At 45.7% G+C, this 20,600-nt stretch overlaps 1 protein-coding gene across 2 annotated transcripts in view; it reads right to left on the reverse strand.

Annotated features, from left to right (window-relative positions):
- SHISAL1 (shisa like 1) overlaps nt 1-18,364 on the reverse strand; it is a 112,010-nt gene extending 93,646 nt beyond the window's left edge. The window contains exon 1 of one of the 2 annotated variants that reach the window (XM_083181265.1): nt 17,117-18,357. The gene's annotated coding sequence lies outside the window, so the exon portion shown is untranslated. Of the gene's footprint in view, nt 1-17,116 lie in introns of both variants that reach the window. The other variant, XM_083181264.1, reaches the window with a different exon arrangement.
- Nucleotides 18,365-20,600: the final 2,236 nt, after the last annotated feature.

The following is a 20,600-nucleotide window of genomic DNA, read 5'->3' on the forward strand; positions in this document are numbered from 1 at the left end:
GCCCCAGGGTTCGGTTTTGGGGCCCATTTTGTTTAACATTTTTATTAACGATATTGGGATAGGGTTACTCAGCAATGTATCCATCTTTGCGGACGATACAAAACTTAGCAAAGTCATCAAATCACCAGAAGATGTCACCATGCTTCAAAATGATCTTGCAATTCTAGATGAGTGGGCAAAAAAATGGAAGATGAGGTTCAATGTAGTTAAATGTAAGGTTATGCACCTTGGGAGACACAACCAGTGTGCAAGTTACAACCTTAGCGGAGAGGAACTGGGTAATTCCATACTTGAAAAGGATCTAGGAGTCCAAATAGACAGCAATCTAGGATGTAGTGCCCATTGTAATGTAGCTACAAAAAAGGCAAAATTCTGGCATGTATTAAGAGGGGAATGGAAACTAGGAACTCAAGGGTAATTATGCCACTATATAAAGCATTGGTGAGACCTCACCTAGAGTACGGAGTACAGTTCTGGGCCCCACACTATAAAAAGGACATCATAGAATTAGAAAAAGTCCAAAGGCGAGCAACAAAGCTTATTAGGGGAATGGAGAATTTAAGCTACGGGGAGAGATTAAGCAATTTGGGACTATTTACATTAGAAAAGAGACGTTTAAGGGGGGACATGCTCAACATGTACAAGTATATCAAGGGCCAATATAAGGAACTGTCACGCACCCTATTTTCTACTAGAAAGGAATCTAGGACGCGAGGGCATGAGTATAGATTAGAAGAAAAAAGATTTCATTCAGCTAGTAGAAAGAATTTCTTTACGGTCAGAACAGTCAAACTCTGGAACTCTCTTCCCAGAGAGGTGGTAACGGCTGGCTCATTAAATGCGTTCAAGGCAAAGTTGGACAAACATTTACTGGAGAAAAACATCCATGGGTACAAATAAGAAATATAATTTGTCTGTAAAATACCAGAACCTACCAAATCAGCAATGGATATCTATACCAGGTTGAACTAGATGGACGCAAGTCTTTTTTCAGCCTTACCTACTATGTAACTATGTAACTATGTAACTGTGACAGGGAAGGTGGCCCCTCTCAGATCTGGGCCCCATAGCAGCTGCACTCCCTGCACCTATGGCAGCTACACCCTGTATATAACACATGTAACTGTAACAGGGAAGGTGGCCCCTCTCAGCTCTGGGCCCCATAGCAGCTGCACCCCTGCACCTATGGTAGCTACACCCCTGTATATAACACATGTAACTGTGACAGGGAAGGTGGCCCCTCTCAGCTCTGGCCCCATAGCAGCTGCACCCCCTGCACCTATGGTAGCTACACCCTCTATATAATACATGTAACTGTGACAGGGAAGGTGGCCCCTCTCAGCTCTGGGCCAGAGAGCAGCTGTTCTCCCTGCACCTATGGTAGCTACACCCTGTATATAACACATGTAACTGTGACAGGGAAGGTGGCCCCTCTCAGCTCTGGGCTCCATAGCAGCTGCACTCCCTGCACCTATGGTAGCTACACCCTGTATATAACACGTAACTGTGACAGGGAAGGTGGCTCCTCTCAGCTCTGGGCCCATAGCAGCTGCACCCCCTGCACCTATGGTAGTTACACCCTGTATATAACACATGTAACTGTGACAGGGAAGGTGGCCCCTCTCAGCTCTGGGCCCCATAGCAGCTGCACCCCCTGCACCTATGGTAGTTACACCCTGTATATAACACATGTAACTGTGACAGGGAAGATGGCCCCTCTCAGCTCTGGGCTCCATAGCAGCTGCACCCCCTGGACCTATGGTAGCTACACCCTGTATATAACACATGTAACTGTGACAGGGAAGGTGGCCCCTCTCAGCTCTGGGCCCATAGCAGCTGCACCCCCTGCACCTATGGTAGTTACACCCTGTATATAACACATGTAACTGTGACAGGGAAGGTGGCCTCTCTCAGCTCTGGGCCCCATAGCAGCTGCACCCCCTGCACCTATGGTAGTTACACCCTGTATATAACACATGTAACTGTGACAGGGAAGGTGGCCCCTCTCAGCTCTGGGCCCATAGCAGCTGCACTCCCTGCACCTATGGTAGTTACACCCTGTATATAACACATGTAACTGTGACAGGGAAGGTGGCCTCTCTCAGCTCTGGGCCCCATAGCAGCTGCACTCCCTACACCTATGCCAGCTACACCCCTGTATATAACACATGTAACTGTGACAGGGAAAGTGGCCCCTCTCAGATCTGGGCCCCATAGCAGCTGCACTCCCTGCACCTATGGCAGCTACACCCTGTATATAACACATGTAACTGTAACAGGGAAGGTGGCCCCTCTCAGCTCTGGGCCCCATAGCGGTTGCACCCCCTGCACCTATGGTAGCTACACCCCTGTATATAACACATGTAACTGTAACAGGGACGGTGGCCCCTCTCAGCTCTGGGCCCCATAGCAGTTGCACCCCCTGCACCTATGGTAGCTACATCCCTCTATATAACACATGTAACTGTGACAGGGAAGGTGGCCCCTCTCAGCTCTGGGCCCATAGCAGCTGCACTCCCTGCATCTATGGTAGCTACACCCCTGTGTATAACACATGTAACTGTGACAGGGAAGGTGGCCCCTCTCAGCTCTGGGCCCCAAAGCAGCTGCTCACCCTGCACCTATGGTAGTTACATCCCGTATATAACGCATGTAACTGTGAGAGGGAAGGTGGCCCCTCTCAGCTCTGGGCTCTGCACACCTGTAATCCAGACAGGCTTGTGGGTGGAGTCTCAGCAGTCTGTGCTGAGTCAGCTGTGAGTAAGGTGTTTGGTGAGCTCCAGCAGCTGCATCCAGTGTTTGCAGGGGGATTCCCTGCGATTTTCCCCCAGGGGGATGGATCCTCCTGGGGGACATGTCTCCCGAAAGTCCTCACGTGGTTGTGGTACTACAGAATCCAAAGTGAAAATTCCTGGTGCCCAGACAACTAGTGCGGTTGGCCAGTCTGGTGCATCAGGTAGCAACATGAGCAGCTCGAGAGGCAATGACGGCAGTTCCCTCAGCATGGCTTCGGTACAGGTAGAGCCGCAGCAAGCCCTCCCTATGCCACAGGGTGCTCTCCTGTGTGATGGAACACAGGATGGAGCAGAAATGGAAGTGACCTGCTCTGTTGGCAAGGCTCCAGTGGGTCAACTGGAGCCTCAGTCGGATAACCCCAAACTCTCCCTGGATGCTCCCCTGCATGAAGTAATGCAGGGTCGAGTAGCAGCAGCCATTGCTTGTCCAGGGGGGAGTGAAGCGGGGGGGGAGGTGAAGCCTCTAGATGCATTGGAAAATGTACCTACATCCCCAGGTAATACAGAGGATGAAGAAGAGTGTGGTGAGGAGGAGGAAGAGTCCTTTAACAATTTCTCTATAGAGGACCTGCAAAAAGAAGCCAAGCGCATACAGTCCAGAATTGCAGATAAAAAGAAAAAAAGAAGTACCTGCCGCAAGTGGGAAAGGTCTGTACTGAAAGAGTCAATTGAATCCCTTTCTACCACCCTGGAAAGGGTTAAAGCCAAATTAAAGGAGAAGCGACTGGAGAAGCAGACAGCAGTGAAGGGGTTACCTGATTGTGATGGAGCTCAGCTGTTAACGAGGCCTGTGGAAATGGCAGAAGCTGCAGGTAGCACACCTGTGTCCCTTTCTGCTGAACTCGAAAGTAAAGCATCAACTGAGAGTGTGTCAGTCCTGGCAGCAGCAGAGGATGCCAGAAAGGTAACATTGTGTAGTATGGATCAGGGTGTCTCTGCTAATAATGATATTCCTACAGCAGCTGGTAATGTGGGCTCTGCAGTAGCTCAGCATGGTAGTGACTTTTGTACATTATCTGTATGGGATGGGTTAACAGACAAGGCTGTGAAGAATGTTTCTAACATTGTACAGACTTCTGCTACTCACAGTGACTTAGTGCAGCCTTGTAACACTGCACAAGGGATGCCTATCTTGGACAGAAACATTTTATCTGAGGGGGGTAGGGAAGTGATTCAGGCTGTGTATGGCCAGTTGGATGCTCCAGCCAGGTTAAAAGCTGCAGCTGAATTAATCAGCAGTGAGAAAAAGAGACTTGAAGCCAGAAATGTAGTAAATGTGTCTAATGCTGCAAATAATAAGACTGATGAAGTAAATAAGAAAATTGTCCCAGGCACAAGGTCTTATGCTAGTTTGGTAAATATGAATGTACCCCCAACAGCAGTTACTTCTGGCCAAATGACTAAGAGGAGAAATCTTTTGCAATTTAAATGGGCAGGGACAGGTGAAGTCCCAACTAAAGAAGTCTTTTTAGAGATGATTTTCAGCCTGGGCTTCCATGCTTCAGATCTGTATGCCTGTATCCATCCAGTCAAAACACCTGACTTTGATGTAAGTTTCCTTTCCTATCAGGGCTTACAGGCTTTTTGGACAAAGTGGCAGGCATGCAGATCCCAGGCACCATATAGTAACTATAGAACTAATTTGGTTACAAAGCAGGATAAGGTTAAAATAACAATATTAGTCAGAAATGAGTCCATTCCTGCCCAGGATATTTTGTTTTGGCTGTCCAGATTCTGCACAGTGCAATCTAATTTAATAAAGGTTGGTTTCACAATGGGAGTCTGGGGAGGTGCGTGGTCGGCTATGGTTCAGTTAAAAAGTACGGATAAAGGTTTCTTGCATATACCATCTGCGGCCTATATTGGCAGAGACCGCGTCCAGTGCTTTTATGCTGGGCAGCCACGCACCTGCTTTAGATGTGGAGACTTCCGCCACTTGAGTAGTGATTGTAATGTCACCAAATGCACACTCTGTGGGAAAATTGGGCACATCTCAAGAGACTGTAATGATGTTAAATGTAACCTTTGTGGGGAGGACGGCCACCCTTACAGTCGATGTCCATGGGCAAGCCATAATATGGAGAGTGAGCGAGAACAGAGGGAGGAAGCTGTCAGGAAAGAGAAGGAGGGTCCAGTCAAAGAAATTGTCTTTGTAGGTGTGAAAACCAGGGCGGCTAATGTTGGGGAAAAGAAAGATAAATTTCAAAAAGAAAATAAAGGGAAGAGGAAAAAGGATGACAGTGAAAAATTAGTCCTCTCTAATAGATTTGATGTCTTTTCTACTGATGAAGAACAGGAGGGGGAGGTTCTAAAAAAGGGTAAAGAGTTAGTTTTTGTCCCCAAGGTTAGTAAGAAGAAAGCAAAGCAGGGTAAGAGAAGGAAACCAGTGGAGAATGAGGAGAGTAGTGGAGAAGAGGGATTAGAGTGGGATCCGGTAGGCACAGAATTAGGGGTTGAGGAGGTAGCTGGAAATTCTGAGATAGATGGTACAGGCTGCCCTACTCAAGAGATGGTAATAGAGGAGACACAACAGGTAGAGGAAGATGAGGAAAAAATTGAAATGGATTCGTCAAATTCAGTAATTGCACCGAGTGGGGTAGCTGCAAAAGACCTATTGAGAGTTCCAGGTTTACCTCCTAGGTCAGAGAGTAAACCACCAGATCCTGGACCCTCACAAAGTAAGGGTGGTCTGACCCAGAAGTCAGGCAGTGATGGCATGCTGGGTGCCATTGGGGAGGGGGAAACCTCTCTCAAAGGGAAAGGTTCTAGAAGATCTAGGTCTTCAAATAGGGTGTCTGGGAAGAATGTAAATGAAAAGTGAGCAAGGTCCTGCTTTTATAACCCAATGAAACATGGATCCCCAACCCATACGATGTGCCACCATTAATGTGGCTTCCGTAGTCTCTGAACGTGCTCGTTTTATGGCCTTTGATTTTTTCAATACGGTTGAGATTGATTTTTTGTTTTTGCAAGAGACCAGAATTAGTAAGTTGAACATCCTCCACAAGGCAAAGAGGGAGTGGAAGCGCGGGCCTTCTTACTGGTCTCTTGCGGCCGAGCCGTACAGTGGGGTGGCAGTGCTTTTTACTGGTATGGTAACCGTGCACAGGGTTATAGAATTACAGGCAGGTAGGTGTATGATTTTAGATGTCAATCTGAGGGGACATGACCTGAGGCTCATTAATATCTATGGACCACAGTCAAAATGGGACAGGAAATGTCTCTTCGGTGAGATAAAACCGTTCCTTTTTACGGCTCAGCAGATTGTCTTTGGTGGTGATTTCAACACCGTTATTAGGCCAAAAGACAGGGGAGGTTCAAAGACAGCCCTGGGCTATGATTCTAATTTTTTAGTTAGCATGGTTAGACAGGCAGGTCTGGTAGATGTGCACGTTCGCCATTCTCCAGACCTCACGGGTTACACTTTCTTTAGTGGTAGTCGTAGGTCTAGAATAGATAGGTTTTTTGTTAAGGAGACTTCGAAAACTTTGCCTCCAGAGGTAAAGCCAGTAGAGTTCTCTGATCACGTTTTTCTCTCTGTCATTTTGAATGCTTCAGAAGCTACTCAAAAGGGGCGGGGCCTATGGCGATTGAATTCTGAGCTCCTAAAAGAGGAAAAGGTTAGACAATCCCTTAGAGACTTCTTTCAATCTCAGGAAACACTTTTGGAGGCTGGATGGAGTAGATCTGAGTGGTGGGAAGAGATTAAAAAGAGAATTTGGAGATTCTTCAAGAGGTTGGTAGCTAAAAAGAACTTGATAAAGAGAAATATCTACCAGAGTTTGAGAAGGAAATTAGATTTCTTGATTTCTGAGGGTGGAGATAGTGGGGAAATCTCCCGAGTGAAGGCTCAGATGAGAGAATATCAGTATAACCGTCTGGATTCTTTGATTTTGGAAAGGGATTTTGGCAAATACCACTCGCCTGATCCTTACCAGAATTGCGGAAGATCAGTCGAGATGAAGGAGGTGAGGGGTCTTTTTGACAAACAGGGTGTTCTTCGTGAGGATAAGGAAGGCATCTTGGGAGTCATTAGATCTTATTACTCCGATCTTTTGTCTGAGCAGCCACTTATCAGAGAGAGGATGGAAACATTTCTGAGGGAGACACCTGGACTTTGTAATCCAGATGCCTCAATTGAAACCTTGGGCAGGAGTGTGACAGCAGAGGAAGTTAAGATGGCGATTGATAAGTTGAGTTGTAAGAAATCCCCAGGCCCAGATGGTTTAACATCTGAGTTTTATAAAGTATTTGCTGACCTCTTGATTCCTCGCCTTGTAGAAGTATATAATGAGTGCCTGGGTGGGGGAATCCTCCCTCCTTCTATGAGGATATATGCCCTCATATTACTGTCCAAGGGGAAGGACCCATCTCGTATTGAGAACTGGCGCCCCATCGCACTTCTCAATACAGATAGAAAGATTTTGGCAAAAGTACTTTTCAACAGGTTGTCAGAATTTTCAGAACACCTGCTTTCCCCATCCCAGCACTGTACTGTGAAGGGTCGAAGCACATTTAGTGCTGTCCTTGGTGTCCGGGAGGCCATAGAACGGTGCCGTGCTGAGAAATGGGGAAAATACTTGCTGGCGTTGGATCAGTCTAAGGCTTTTGACCGAGTAAATCATGAGTACCTATGGGCCCTACTTGAAAGGTATGGTTTTCCAGTCAGGGTGGTCTATTGGCTCAGAACATTATACAGTCAGGCCGAGAGCTTCCCACTTGTAAACGGTTGGGTGGGCCCTGCTTTTGAGGTGAGCTCTGGAGTTCGTCAGGGATGTCCCCTGAGCCCTCTCCTGTATGTATTCGCGATTGACCCCTTCATACGAAGGGTAGAAAACGGTACGGTGGGAGGGGTGCAGCTGGGCCCAGAGTTCCCTTTTAAAGTGGTGGCTTACGCAGATGATGTCACAGTGGTTCTGTCATCAGTGGCAGAGGCACGTGATATGGAAGAGCTCATCTGTGAATACTCTATAGCCTCGTGCTCTAGGGTAAACCAAGAGAAGTGTGAAGCTTTCTGGATGGGGGAGGAAGGAGAAGAATTTTCCCTTCCGGACAGCCTCCCCCGGCCCAGTCCTCAGATAAAGATTCTAGGTATTTGTTTTGACCATGGTGATTATGCCACTCTAAATTGGGTGAAGTGTCTGGAGAATGCTGCCAAGAAAGTGGAGTGCTGGAAGAGGTGTAAATTCTCTTTCAGGGAAAGGGTGGACTTGTGCAAAACTTACCTGATCCCGTTATTTCTATATGTCAGCTATGTGTGTTTTTTGCCTCAATCTTTATGGGCCAGGTTGAACTCCTTGTTTTTCCTTTTATTTTGGGGAAACAGGATGAACCTAATCAAGAGAGGTATTACTTACAAGTCGAGGAAAGACGGAGGGGCTGGCATGATCAACCCTGTCGTCTTTTTTGTTACAACCTTTTTAAAACTTAATCTTGGGAGTTTATTGTTAGAAACTCCTCCTCGATGGGTAAGTGGATTTGAAGTCTGGGTGTCCCCCTTCCTCAAACTTTGGTTAGGTGGTGGCCAAGTGAAGAATCTTCAAATTCGGAGAGGGTATCTTCCGATCTACGTTATCCAGAGCTTGAAGGTGACAAAGCGTTGGGGTCTGGAAGTGGGGGAAGTACAAAACCTTTCCAGGAAGGAGTTGGGGGACAGGATTTTGCGAACCCACTTTCATGTTCCGTTGTCACTAAGGGATTGCCCGAGTGATGTCGCTTCGGCTGGATTGGCTCTCATAAATTCAGAGAGAATACCGCCGAAGTTTAGAGACATTGCTTGGCTTTCTTTCCATGGGAAGCTTTACGTGAAGGGGAACATGATGTGGAGAAATGCCAATGATCGTGGTTGTCCACGGGAGGAGTGTCTAGGGGAGGTGGAGACGATGGACCATTTCTTGATCAAGTGCCCCTTTAATGTAAATGTTTACAAGAGAGTTTCAGGAGCTTTGGGTATCCCGTGCCTTTCGGGGCTTAGTTACCCAGAGTGGGCTTATGGAGCATTCAGAAGATATGGTGTATTTAATTTGACCACAATTTATTTAGTCAGTTTAGTAGTTAGATACCACACATGGATGGCACGGTGTCAGGTTTCCCTAAAAGATAAAATCCTTCCTTGTGAAGTGGTGGTGGATTTGATTCTGCACGAGGTGGAGAGGATGATGGATCTAGACCGGAAAAGGGTAGATGCTGTTAGGTGGTCCAATTGGTGGGGCCGCCTGAAACCCCCTTGAGTGGGTGGCAGATATCCTTTTCCAGGTTTAGCTGGAACTTTCTATCTTTTCACATCCTGTAGATTTTGGTAATAAGGGTTTTTTAATGGAACAGGTTTTGCATAGATCTAAAAAGCCTTGCTCAGTTTTCCTTTGCAATATTGGGATGAAGTAGTTATAAAGTTAATATTCATGTGTATATATTTCTCTATTGATATTTTGCTTATTAGGCAGATGTATCCTTTGATATTGCGGTTTGCATTCATTTATGTTATGTATTAAGATTTCATTTGTAAAATACTATTTATTTATTTATTGTGATATATTGTAAATATTGTAAAATTTGTTGCAAGTTTTAATAAATGGGAGAATTCCCTCTCAGCTCTGGGCCCCATAGCAGCTGCACCCCCTGCACCTATGGTAGCTACACCCTGTATATAACACATGTAACTGTGACAGGGAATGTGGCCCCTCTCAGATCTGGGCCCCATAGCAGCTGCACCCCCTGCACCTATGGTAGCTACACCCTGTATATAACACATGTAACTGTGACAGGGAAGGTGGCCCCTCTCAGCTCTGGGCCCCATAGCAGCTGCACCCCCCTGCACCTATGGTAGCTACATCCCTCTATATAACACATGTAACTGTAACAGGGAAGGTGATCCCTCTCAGCTCTGGGCCCATAGCCACTACACTCCCTGCACCTATGGTAGTTACACCCCTGTATATAACACATGTAACTGTGACAGGGAAGGTGACCCCTCTCAGCTCTGGGCTCCATAGCAGCTGCACCCCCTGCACCTATGGTAGCTACACCCCTGTATATAACACATGTAACTGTGACAGGGAAGGTGGCCCCTCTCAGCTCTGGGCCCCATAGCGGTTGCACCCCCTGCACCTATGGTAGTTACACCCCTGTATATAACACATGTAACTGTGACAGGGAAGGTGGCCCCTCTCAGCTCTGGGCCCCATAGCAGCTGCACTCCCTACACCTATGCCAGCTACACCCCTGTATATAACACATGTAACTGTGACAGGGAAAGTGGCCCCTCTCAGATCTGGGCCCCATAGCAGCTGCACTCCCTGCACCTATGGCAGCTACACCCTGTATATAACACATGTAACTGTAACAGGGAAGGTGGCCCCTCTCAGCTCTGGGCCCCATAGCGGTTGCACCCCCTGCACCTATGGTAGCTACACCCCTGTATATAACACATGTAACTGTAACAGGGACGGTGGCCCCTCTCAGCTCTGGGCCCCATAGCAGTTGCACCCCCTGCACCTATGGTAGCTACATCCCTCTATATAACACATGTAACTGTGACAGGGAAGGTGGCCCCTCTCAGCTCTGGGCCCATAGCAGCTGCACTCCCTGCATCTATGGTAGCTACACCCCTGTGTATAACACATGTAACTGTGACAGGGAAGGTGGCCCCTCTCAGCTCTGGGCCCCAAAGCAGCTGCTCACCCTGCACCTATGGTAGTTACATCCCGTATATAACGCATGTAACTGTGAGAGGGAAGGTGGCCCCTCTCAGCTCTGGGCCCCATATAACACATGTCCGCGCCAAGGGGCGGGACTAAAATGACGCAAATCGCGTAATTTTTGCATCATTTTAGCAGACCCATGAATCACAGCGTTTGCATGGATTGGGGGTGGGGCTTTCAATCTTCAGCCCCATCCCCACCCCCCAACCTGGAGATCCGGCTGTCCTCTCCGGGCTTCTCCCGGAGAGGCTATTTTAAAAGTCGGCAAGTATGCCCTATAGTAGCTACACCCTTATCTCAACTATAAAATATAAAGACTGAACAAATTCACTGTGAACTAAAGGACAAGAAGAAAGTTTATAATGTATGTCACGCCAGCCCCATACACAAGTGTTCAGACCAGCAAAATGAGAGCAAAGTGTTTTGCTTAGCAAGGTTTTTGTACAATCAATGTTAATGTAATTTAGAAGGCATTAATAGTGTGTAATGAACACCTGGCTTCAAGCCTGAAACATGTTTTCTTTTTAAACTAAAAGAATGCCTGCTGAGTCTGTCTTCTCTTCTTTTTCTGCATAGAATAATGATGTCTTCCTTAGGGCGTGGTGATTTCTGCAACAGGGCGTGACATCGTAAAGGATGGCTAGCTTGCTATATTACCTTAATGTACTAGTGGAGGAAATCAAACCAGTGGCTGTTGTCAAGCCCGGCGACAGGGGGGGTCAAAGGGGACAGCTGACGCGGGCCCAGACAATCAGAGGGGCCTCAGAATCAGCCATTCGTACCTGCAGTAAGCCGCTTGGCACTCGATTGCTGTGGGCGGCTGACACATAAACCACCCCCCCCTAACAAGAATGTTTGCGGCCACGGCACCGCAGGTACCCGGGAGGGGAGAAGAGACCTTCAACTGCAGTGGCGGAAGCTGCCTGGGGAAGCCTGTCAGAACATGCAGCCCCTGGCCGCCGCTTACACACACTGACATGAGCGCTGCAGCAGCACCGGCTCATGTCAATGTGCATAAGCGGCAGCTGGGAGCTGTGTGTTTAAACAGGCGTCCCCAGGAAGCTTCCCCTCCCTGCAGCGCCGCGGCCGCAAAAATTGTTGTTGGGGTGTGTGTGTGTGTGTGTGTGTGGGGGGGGGTATTAAGTGCCAGCCGACCACAGCAGTCCAGTGCACGGTAGCTGAATGAAGGGACGAGTGGCTGAATTTGGGGCCCCTCTGATGCACAGGTTACCCCTGGGCAAGAAGCATGTAAATCCCTCTGGGAGCAAACATTCCCCCCCCCCCCCCCCGGGCAACAAGCATTTAACTCATCTGGCAACGAGCACGTAGTCCTCCCTGGGCATTGAGTGGGTAATTCCCACTGGGCAATGAACATGTACTCCCCCATAGCAAGGAACATAAAACCCAGGCAAGGGAAACCCCCTGGCACCGAGCATGTAACCCTCCTAGCACTGAGCAAGAAACCCCTGGCAAAGAGCATGCAACCCCTGGCAAAGAGCATGTAGGTAAGTGGCACTTATGTGGCATAATATGTAATGGGCATTATGGCATGTGGTACAATATGTAATGGGCATTATGGTGTGTGGGCTAATGTGTAATGGGCATTACGACATGTGGCATAATATATAATGGGCATTATGGTGTGTGTCCTTATGTGTAATGGGCATTACGGCGTGTGGTATAAGTAATGGGCGTTACCATGTATGGTATAATATGTAATGGGCATTATGGTTTGTGGCCTAATGTGTAATAGGCATTATGGTGTGTGGCATAATATGTAATGGGCATCATAGTGTGTGGAAAAATATGTAATCTGCATTACAGTGTGTGGCATAATATGTAATGAGCATTATAGTTTGTGGCATAATGTGTAATGGGCATTACTGTGTGTGGTAGAATGTGTAGTAGGCATTACGGTGTGTGGCATAATGTGTAGTAGCTGTCAGTTCAGAAGTGAGACTGTCTGCACTGGGGGCAGCCATTAAATGCGACTTATTGCCACCAATATGATGTGTCTGTCAAACATCAAATGATAACTCATGGTGATATTTTTATGGCGTTAGCAGTTATCTAACCCTTTCTAACACTTCATTCCTGACATTTATTTTTTTATACCATTTTGAATTATTTGTTAAATACTGACGGTGTCAGTGTTACCTCCTGCAGTGTGTCATTGCAGATAAAGAGGAGAAATCATGTCACTCATGGACATAAGGTACAATAAAGAATGGCCAGCAGGGTGCGCTCTCCACACTAATCATCACCAGCATAATCTGACTGACAGCCAATGGACCTTCTGTAGACTAAAGTGAATACCCATTAATATGTACATAATGTACTTTATGAGTAATTAATAAATCACAGTAGTATTAAAAATGTTAAATTACTTTTGTGTGTTCTGTCCTTAAGTCACTAGGCAGGGCTCTGTCACTGTATAACAGAGCAGGTAATATATACCCTGGGGTGCCTCGTATACAGATTCTGGGTGCATGTGCTGCACTGTGCTGCTCTGTACATATGGCAGAATCAGCACTAACTACTGTCTGCTACAAACCGCTGCCAGTATGGGGGATGAGAAGTTGTGTTATAGAAGGCAGTTACTGTTGTCTCTGTAGAAAGACTGAAGGCTTGTATAGCAGCACTGTACTGTACTGTCTGTATGTGACCGGCCATCATTATGTAGAACTGGAGTACACCATACAGTAGTTCTCAGCTACACAGAGATTCAGAGGAAGGAAACGTAATATGACTCAGAAAACAATGCAAAGTAAATGCAAATTAATTCAGGGTATGAGCAACTAATGTGCTATGTCTGTGTATGTATCTGGTACTGTACCTTTGTATATAACTTACTGTACTTTGCCTCTGTAGATTACTGGTACACTGCACTGTGCATCTGTATATAAATAGTACTGCACTGTGCCTCTGTATATAACTGGTACTGTACTGTGCATCTGTATATAACTGGTACTGTACCTCTCTATAACTGGTTCTGTACTGTGTCTCTGTATATAAATAGTACTGCACTGTGCCTCTGTATATAACTGGTACTGTACTGTGCATCTGTATATAACTGGTACTGTACCTCTCTATAACTGGTTCTGTACTGTGTCTCTGTATATAAATAGTACTGCACTGTGCCTCTGTATATAACTGGTACTGTACTGTGCATCTGTATATAACTGGTACTGTACCTCTCTATAACTGGTTCTGTACTGTGTCTCTGTATATAACTGGGCATAATATGTAATAGACATTAAGGTGTGTGGCATAAAGTGAAAAAAGCATTACATTGTGTGGCATGTGCAACAGGAGTTATGGTGTGCGGCATAATATGTAACAGGCATTAAGGTGTTTGGCATAATGTCTAATGGGCATTAGAGTGTGTGGCATAATGTGTAATGGGCATTACTGTGTTTGGCATTATGTGTAATGGGCATTAGGGTGTGTGGCATAATGTGTAATGGGCATTACGGTATGTGGCATAATGTGTCTGTACTGTGCCTCTATGTAACTAGTACTGTACTGTGATTCTGTGTAACTAGTACTGTACTGTGTCTCTGTATATAACTAGTACTGTGTCTCTGTGTAATTGGTACTGTACTGTGTCTGTTTATAACTGGTACTCTACTGCGTCTCTGTGTAACTGGTACTGCACTGTGTAGCTGTATATAACAAGTACTGTACTGTGCATCTGTATATAACTCGTACTGCTCTGTCTCCCTGTGTAACTGAAACTGTACTGTGCATCTGTATATAACTCGTACTGTACTGTGTCCTTGTATATAACTAATACTGTACTCTGTCTTTGTGTAACTGGTACTGCACTGTGTTACTATGTAATTGGTACTGTACTGTGTGTCTGTGCCTCTGGTACTGTACTGTGTCCATGTGTAACTGGTACTGTACTGTGTCTCTGTATATAACTAGTACTGTACTCTGTCTCTGTGTAACTGGTACTGTGTCTCTGTATATAGCAAGTACTGTACTGTCTGTGTCTCTATGGAACTGGTACTGTACTGTGTCTCTGTATATAACTAGTACTGTACTCTGTCTCTGTGTAACTAGTACTTTGTCTCTGTATATAGCAAGTACTGTATTGTGTATCTATGTAACTGGTACTGTATTGTATCTCTGTGTATCTGGTACTGTACTATTTATCCGTATATAACAAGTACTGTATTGTGTCTCTATGTATCTGGTACTGTACTGTATCTGTATATAACAACTACTGTACTGTGTCTCTGTTGAACTGGTACGGTACTGTGTCGGTGTATCTGATACTGTACTGTGTCTCTGTATATAACTATTACTGTACTGTGTCTCTGTGTTGCTGGTACTGTACTGTGTCTCTGTGCAACTGATACTGTATTGTGTATCTATGTAACTGGTACTGTATTGTATCTCTGTGTATCTGGAACTGTACTATTTATCCGTATATAACAAGTACTGTATTGTGTCTCTATGTATCTGGTACTGTACTGTATCTGTATATAACAACTACTGTACTGTGTCTCTGTTGAACTGGTACGGTACTGTGTCGGTGTATCTGATACTGTACTGTGTCTCTGTATATAACTATTACTGTACTGTGTCTCTGTGTAACTGGTACTGTACTGTGTCTCTGTTTATAACATGTACTGTACTGTGCAACTGTATATGACTAGTACTGTACTGTGTCTCTGTATTTAACTAGTACTGTACTGTGTCTCTGTGTAACTGGTACTGTACAACTGTATATAACTAGTACTGTACTGTGTCTCTGTATTTAACTAGTACTGTACTGTGTCTCTGTGTAACTGGTACTGTACAACTGTATATAACTAGTACTGTACTGTGTCTCTGTATTTAACTAGTACTGTACTGTGTCTTTGTGTAACTGGTACTGTACTGTGCTACTGTATATAACTAGTACTGGACTGTGTCTCTTTATATAACTAGTACTGTACTGTGTCTCTATGTAACTAGTACTGTACTGTGTCTCTATGTAACTGGTACTGTACTGTGAATCTGTCTATAACTGGTACTTTGTCTCTGTGTAATTGGTGCTGTACTGTGTCTCTGTGTAACTGGTACTGTACTGTGTTTCTGTATATAACAAGTACTTCACTGCGTCTCTATGGAACTGGTACTGTACTGTGTCTCTGTATATAAATAGTACTGTCCTGTGTCTCTGTGTTACTTGTACTGTTCTGTGTCTCTATGTAACTGGTACTGTACTGTGTCTCTTTGTATAATATGTATAGCATTAATTTCCAATGGGTGCTGTGCCCAGTGTGTACCAACTCTGTCATTGGGCATAAGATCCAGTGAATACCATACATGTTATAAACAAGATATATAACTAGTCTATCTATCTATCTATCTATCTATCTATCTATCTATCTATCTATCTATCTATCTATCTATCTATCTATCTCTAAACTGGGGTAGGCAAATGAGTGTGACCAGCTATTGTAGAACTACAAGCCCCACCAGGGCTGTCAGCATATGTTGGGGCTTCTAAGTCTACAATAAGCACATGCTGCGTGAATCTGGTGTAATGCTAAGAAATACACACTCTAGTTTAATACCTGCTGTGTGAATGGTGACCTCACATACACATTATACAGCCGACAGCTACTGCATGTCTGCATGTTATACAGATAGAAATATTTCCCCATGAAACATAGAAATGTACAATATAGACCAGTGCTCCCCAAACAGGGTGCTGGAGCACCCAGGGGTGCCTCAGGACACGTGCAGGGGTGCCCAGGACTAGAGGTCATCCATTCCAAAGTTCCTTGACACTCAGAAATGTACCATAACTAGAGTGTTAGCTCTGTGACACAAGTCAGTGTATGCTGCCAATAGTACAGGCTGTCCTATAGTGCACAACATAAAATACAGTACACCTGTTACTGATCCAAATGTTATTGTATAGAGATTACATAGTGATGACATTTGCTGCAACGCAACTGGTAATCAATACACTTGCCCACAGTATCAGTAACTACATACATGACGCACATTGTAACTACATATATGACGCACACGTATGTTCTCAGTACCTACACACACACTGCACTTTATACATTGCATGGATTAATGTTGAGCAAGTGATCCCATTGTAGTTTCGGAAGTTCTTCCCCAACAGTGCATTGCCATCTATCTATCTATCTATCTATCTATCTATCTATCTATCTATCTATCTATCTATCTATCTATCTATCTATTTTTTACTTTGCAACATTGTATCTATAATAATAATAATAATAATAATTATTATTATATACATTGCAACATTGTATCTGATAATTATTAAACTAAGCATAATAGCAGTTAATGGTATATTGGGTATCTTTCACTTGCAACACTGTATCTGCTAAATATTTGTCTATGTATAAATTGCAACACTGTCTATGGTAAACATGTATAACGACACTGATACAGCGTATCTATCAAATGCAACATTGTATCCCTATAGCAGTGAATAATGCAGGACTGTGGAGTCAGAAGTACAGTATAATATATATATATATGGTTTAGTAACTGTGCGCATCCCAATATGTCACCTGTCCCATTACATACAGTGTAGAGAGTGACAGGTTTGGGGGGACAGGGGGGCTGCCAGGAACTCACCTTTGAGCTGAGGGGGTTTCTCTTCCCGAACCCTGATTCGGTGTATAAATGCATCCTCACCCAAATCCTATACTCCAAGGCAGGAGGGATGATCCAAACCATAGCAGTGCTGGGGTTAAATCCGTATCATGACAGCGGTGTCCTGGGGGGTGTCAGCTCAGCCAGACCAGGGGGGGTGCAAACCATTCCCAGACAGGTCTCAGGTGGTGCGGGTCCGGGCTGGGGACTGGCGAGGTTGCAGCTTCCGGGCGCAGCTTCAATGTGCAGGACGCAGCTCCCAGGCGCAGCAAGGTGCAGGACGCAGCTCCCAGGCGCAGCAAGGTGCAGGACGCAGCTCCCAGGCGCAGTTTCAATGTGCAGGACGCAGCTCCCAGACGCAGCAAGGTGCAGGACGTAGCTCCCAGACGCAGTTTCAATGTGCAGGAAGAAGCTCCCAGGCGCAGTTTCAATGTGCAGGACGCAGCTCCCAGGCGCAGTTTTAATGTGCAGGACGCAGCTCCCAGGCGCAGTTTTAATGTGCAGGACGCAGCTCCCAGGCGCAGCAAGGTGCAGCTCCCATGCGCAGCTTTAAAGTGCAGGACGCAGCTCCCAAGCGCAGCTTCAAAGTGTAGGACGCATATCCCATGAGCTGTATAGTGCAGCTCCCAGTCGCAGAGAGGCGCAGCAGGGTGCAGCTCCTAGGCGCAGCTTCAAAGATTAAAGTGCAGGGTGCAGCTCCCAGGCGCAGCAGGACGCAGCTCCCAGACGCAACCTCTCACCGTAAGTATCCCCTCTCTCTGCTCACTGTCTCCCTATCACACCCCCTTGTGTTCTGGGAAACACGCTGGATGCTGCTGCGTCTGCTCCTCAGCTCCCTGGCTCTCCTCCAGATAGTAAATCTGAGAGGTCAGATGGTGGCAGTCTTACCAGGGATCTGCCAGCACCACTATAGCAGTGGCTGTTCTGAGATGAAGGATCTGGGCAATTACTGAGTCTTCTGTAGCTGCCAGAATCACTCCCCCCCCCACACACACACAACTCCCCCTTTTAAGCAAAGGGTGGGGGAGCAGCTTCCAGTCCCCACGTTTGTTTCATCATTTCATACGGAGCTGTCTCAGACTGTCCCTCTGCTCTCCCCTCTCCCATTATCAGGATCGCTTGGTGACATCTGTCCATGCTCAGCTCAGAATTCATTTGTGCAGTCACTCAGTTCCCTTGTTACATATGGATTTACTCCTGGTTCTATTGCGGGAATGGTGTCACCATTATCCACAGAGTATTACAGGAGCTGAGCACAATGTGGGAGCATCATTATCCTATCATCAGATGTCACTGGGGAGGGGGGGGGGGGGCTGCCTAATTTTAGTCCCTTTCTTTCTTGGTTTTAATCAAAATAAAAACAGAAGGATAGTAAAAAATATATTTTCTTTATTTTGCATTTAAGTAAAAGATGCTGGTGCAGGAGGAGGACACTGGCCGGGATGAGGTTCTCCGGATGGGGGAGGGGCGATGTGAGTGCACAGTTGCAAGTTAAATGGGACTAAAGTACACAATGCACAGGCGGCAGATGCGTGTTCCATCATCAGAGCTTACTGGACTATCTACATGGTATGGGGGTCGTAGGCAGTGTTCCCTCTAAAGCTGGGTATACACGGATAGATTTGAAGCCCGATGTGGGCGTTCCCGATCGATGGGAACGACCAATCGTTCAAATCGTTCAGTGCATCGTTAACGATGCGTGTACCCGTGAATCGTTAACGATGGTCTATGATCTTTCCTGCATGCAGGAAGATCATAGACAAATCTTTTGTCAAGTGTATCCAATCGTTCCGTGTGTACGCACGATGAACGATTTGATACACTCGTTAACGATGTCGAAACGCTTCCGACATCGTTCCGTGTGTACCCATCTTAAGCTGTGCGCACGTGCGCGCGCACACAACTCGACAATCGTGCGCACAGACATTACAACTGAGTGCACAAAGCAGCAGTGGTCCCTTTTTACAGTTGTGGACTCAATTAATGTGTGTTTCACCCAATAACTACATTGTGTGCTGTGTTTTGAATGTTTAAATGTTTAATATAATTTTTTAGTAAAGTTAACACAAATGCTGAACGTCATTTTCCGGTTATATATAATTAACGCACAAAAATAAAAATTTCCTTCCAAAGTTGCACAGCCCAAAATCTTTTGCCGCACACAACCTTCGTAAAATTAGAGGGAACATTGGTCGTAGGGTCCATGGAATTAGGTCAACAACTATTGGTCGACAGTCAAAAGGTCAACATGTATTAGGTCATTGTGGTAAAAATGACGACACGGCCCGGGCAATATGCTGGCATGAAAAAAATGGCAACATGAGTTTTTCCTGTTTTTATGTCGTCTGACAACATGTCACAATGGACACTGTATAAGTGTACCATGTATATTTTGACCATGTCGACCATTTTTTCATGTGTCAACATTTTGACTGTCGACCAATAGTGGTCAACATATTGACTGTCAACCCAATTACCACGCGACCTATAGACCACACTCCTTATCTGAAGCAAGCAGGGCTGCTTAGGCTAACCCCCGCACCCTGCCACCTAACCCTTACCCCCTCCCCCGCTCTGCAGCCCAACCTTAAACCCCCATTTTAAGTGCCTAACCCTAACACCAAGAGGCCAGGATACGGAGCATAGCTACACCCCCAACACCTGTGAAGCCCCACCCCCATGTTTTGATTGGCCCACAGGCCAGTCCAATGGATGACTATAGGTAAAAAAATAGATGGTCATCCATTGCATTGTATGCCACTATCAACAACCAGTTGCACTATTGCTATCGATGGCAACCATCGATGCCAATGGCAACTATGACCATCTCTAGAGTCTGTGTCAGCCTCATTGTCCATAGACAGTAATGTAATTTTATTTTTCATTTCCATAGGCTGTCTTGCATAGAGCATCATATGCTGAAGAGAAAATCCCATCCCACGTGGATGAGCTTTAATGAGGGAGAAACAGTCTACTTGTTAATGGAAATTTCATGTCAGCATTATCCTTTATTCCTTGTCTTTCTTGTTGTGAATCATCCCAGGGGTGAAGCACTGAGGCGCAGAGGTAAGATAAACTGAATTTCCCAGAAGCCTTTACTCCAGAATAGGAACTGATGATACAGTTTCCTTCTAAATAGGACCTTGGAGACGATGTTACCTCAGCCCCATTGTATGGGCAGTTATATGGGTATACTCGTAATTGCATGCAAATTACATTAAAATGCTAATAGTTTCAGATTTCGTTGGACCTTGTAGCCAACACATCACAATAACCATTCCCATTTAGATGTGGGTCAGATTGATTATTTTATTAGCATTGAGGTACATTGCCCCAGCATATTCAGGGGAGCTTTACAATTGAGAACAAAACAGTTATGAGACTAGGTAACATCAGACTGGGAGGCAGGAGGGCCCTGCTCAGATAACAAGCTTGGGTGTATCAGTAGCCCTGTTGTAAGTCACTG

The sequence above is a fragment of the Crinia signifera genome, chromosome 4, assembly GCF_055691185.1.
Source record: "Crinia signifera chromosome 4, ASM5569118v1, whole genome shotgun sequence".
NCBI lineage: Eukaryota > Metazoa > Chordata > Amphibia > Anura > Myobatrachidae > Crinia > Crinia signifera.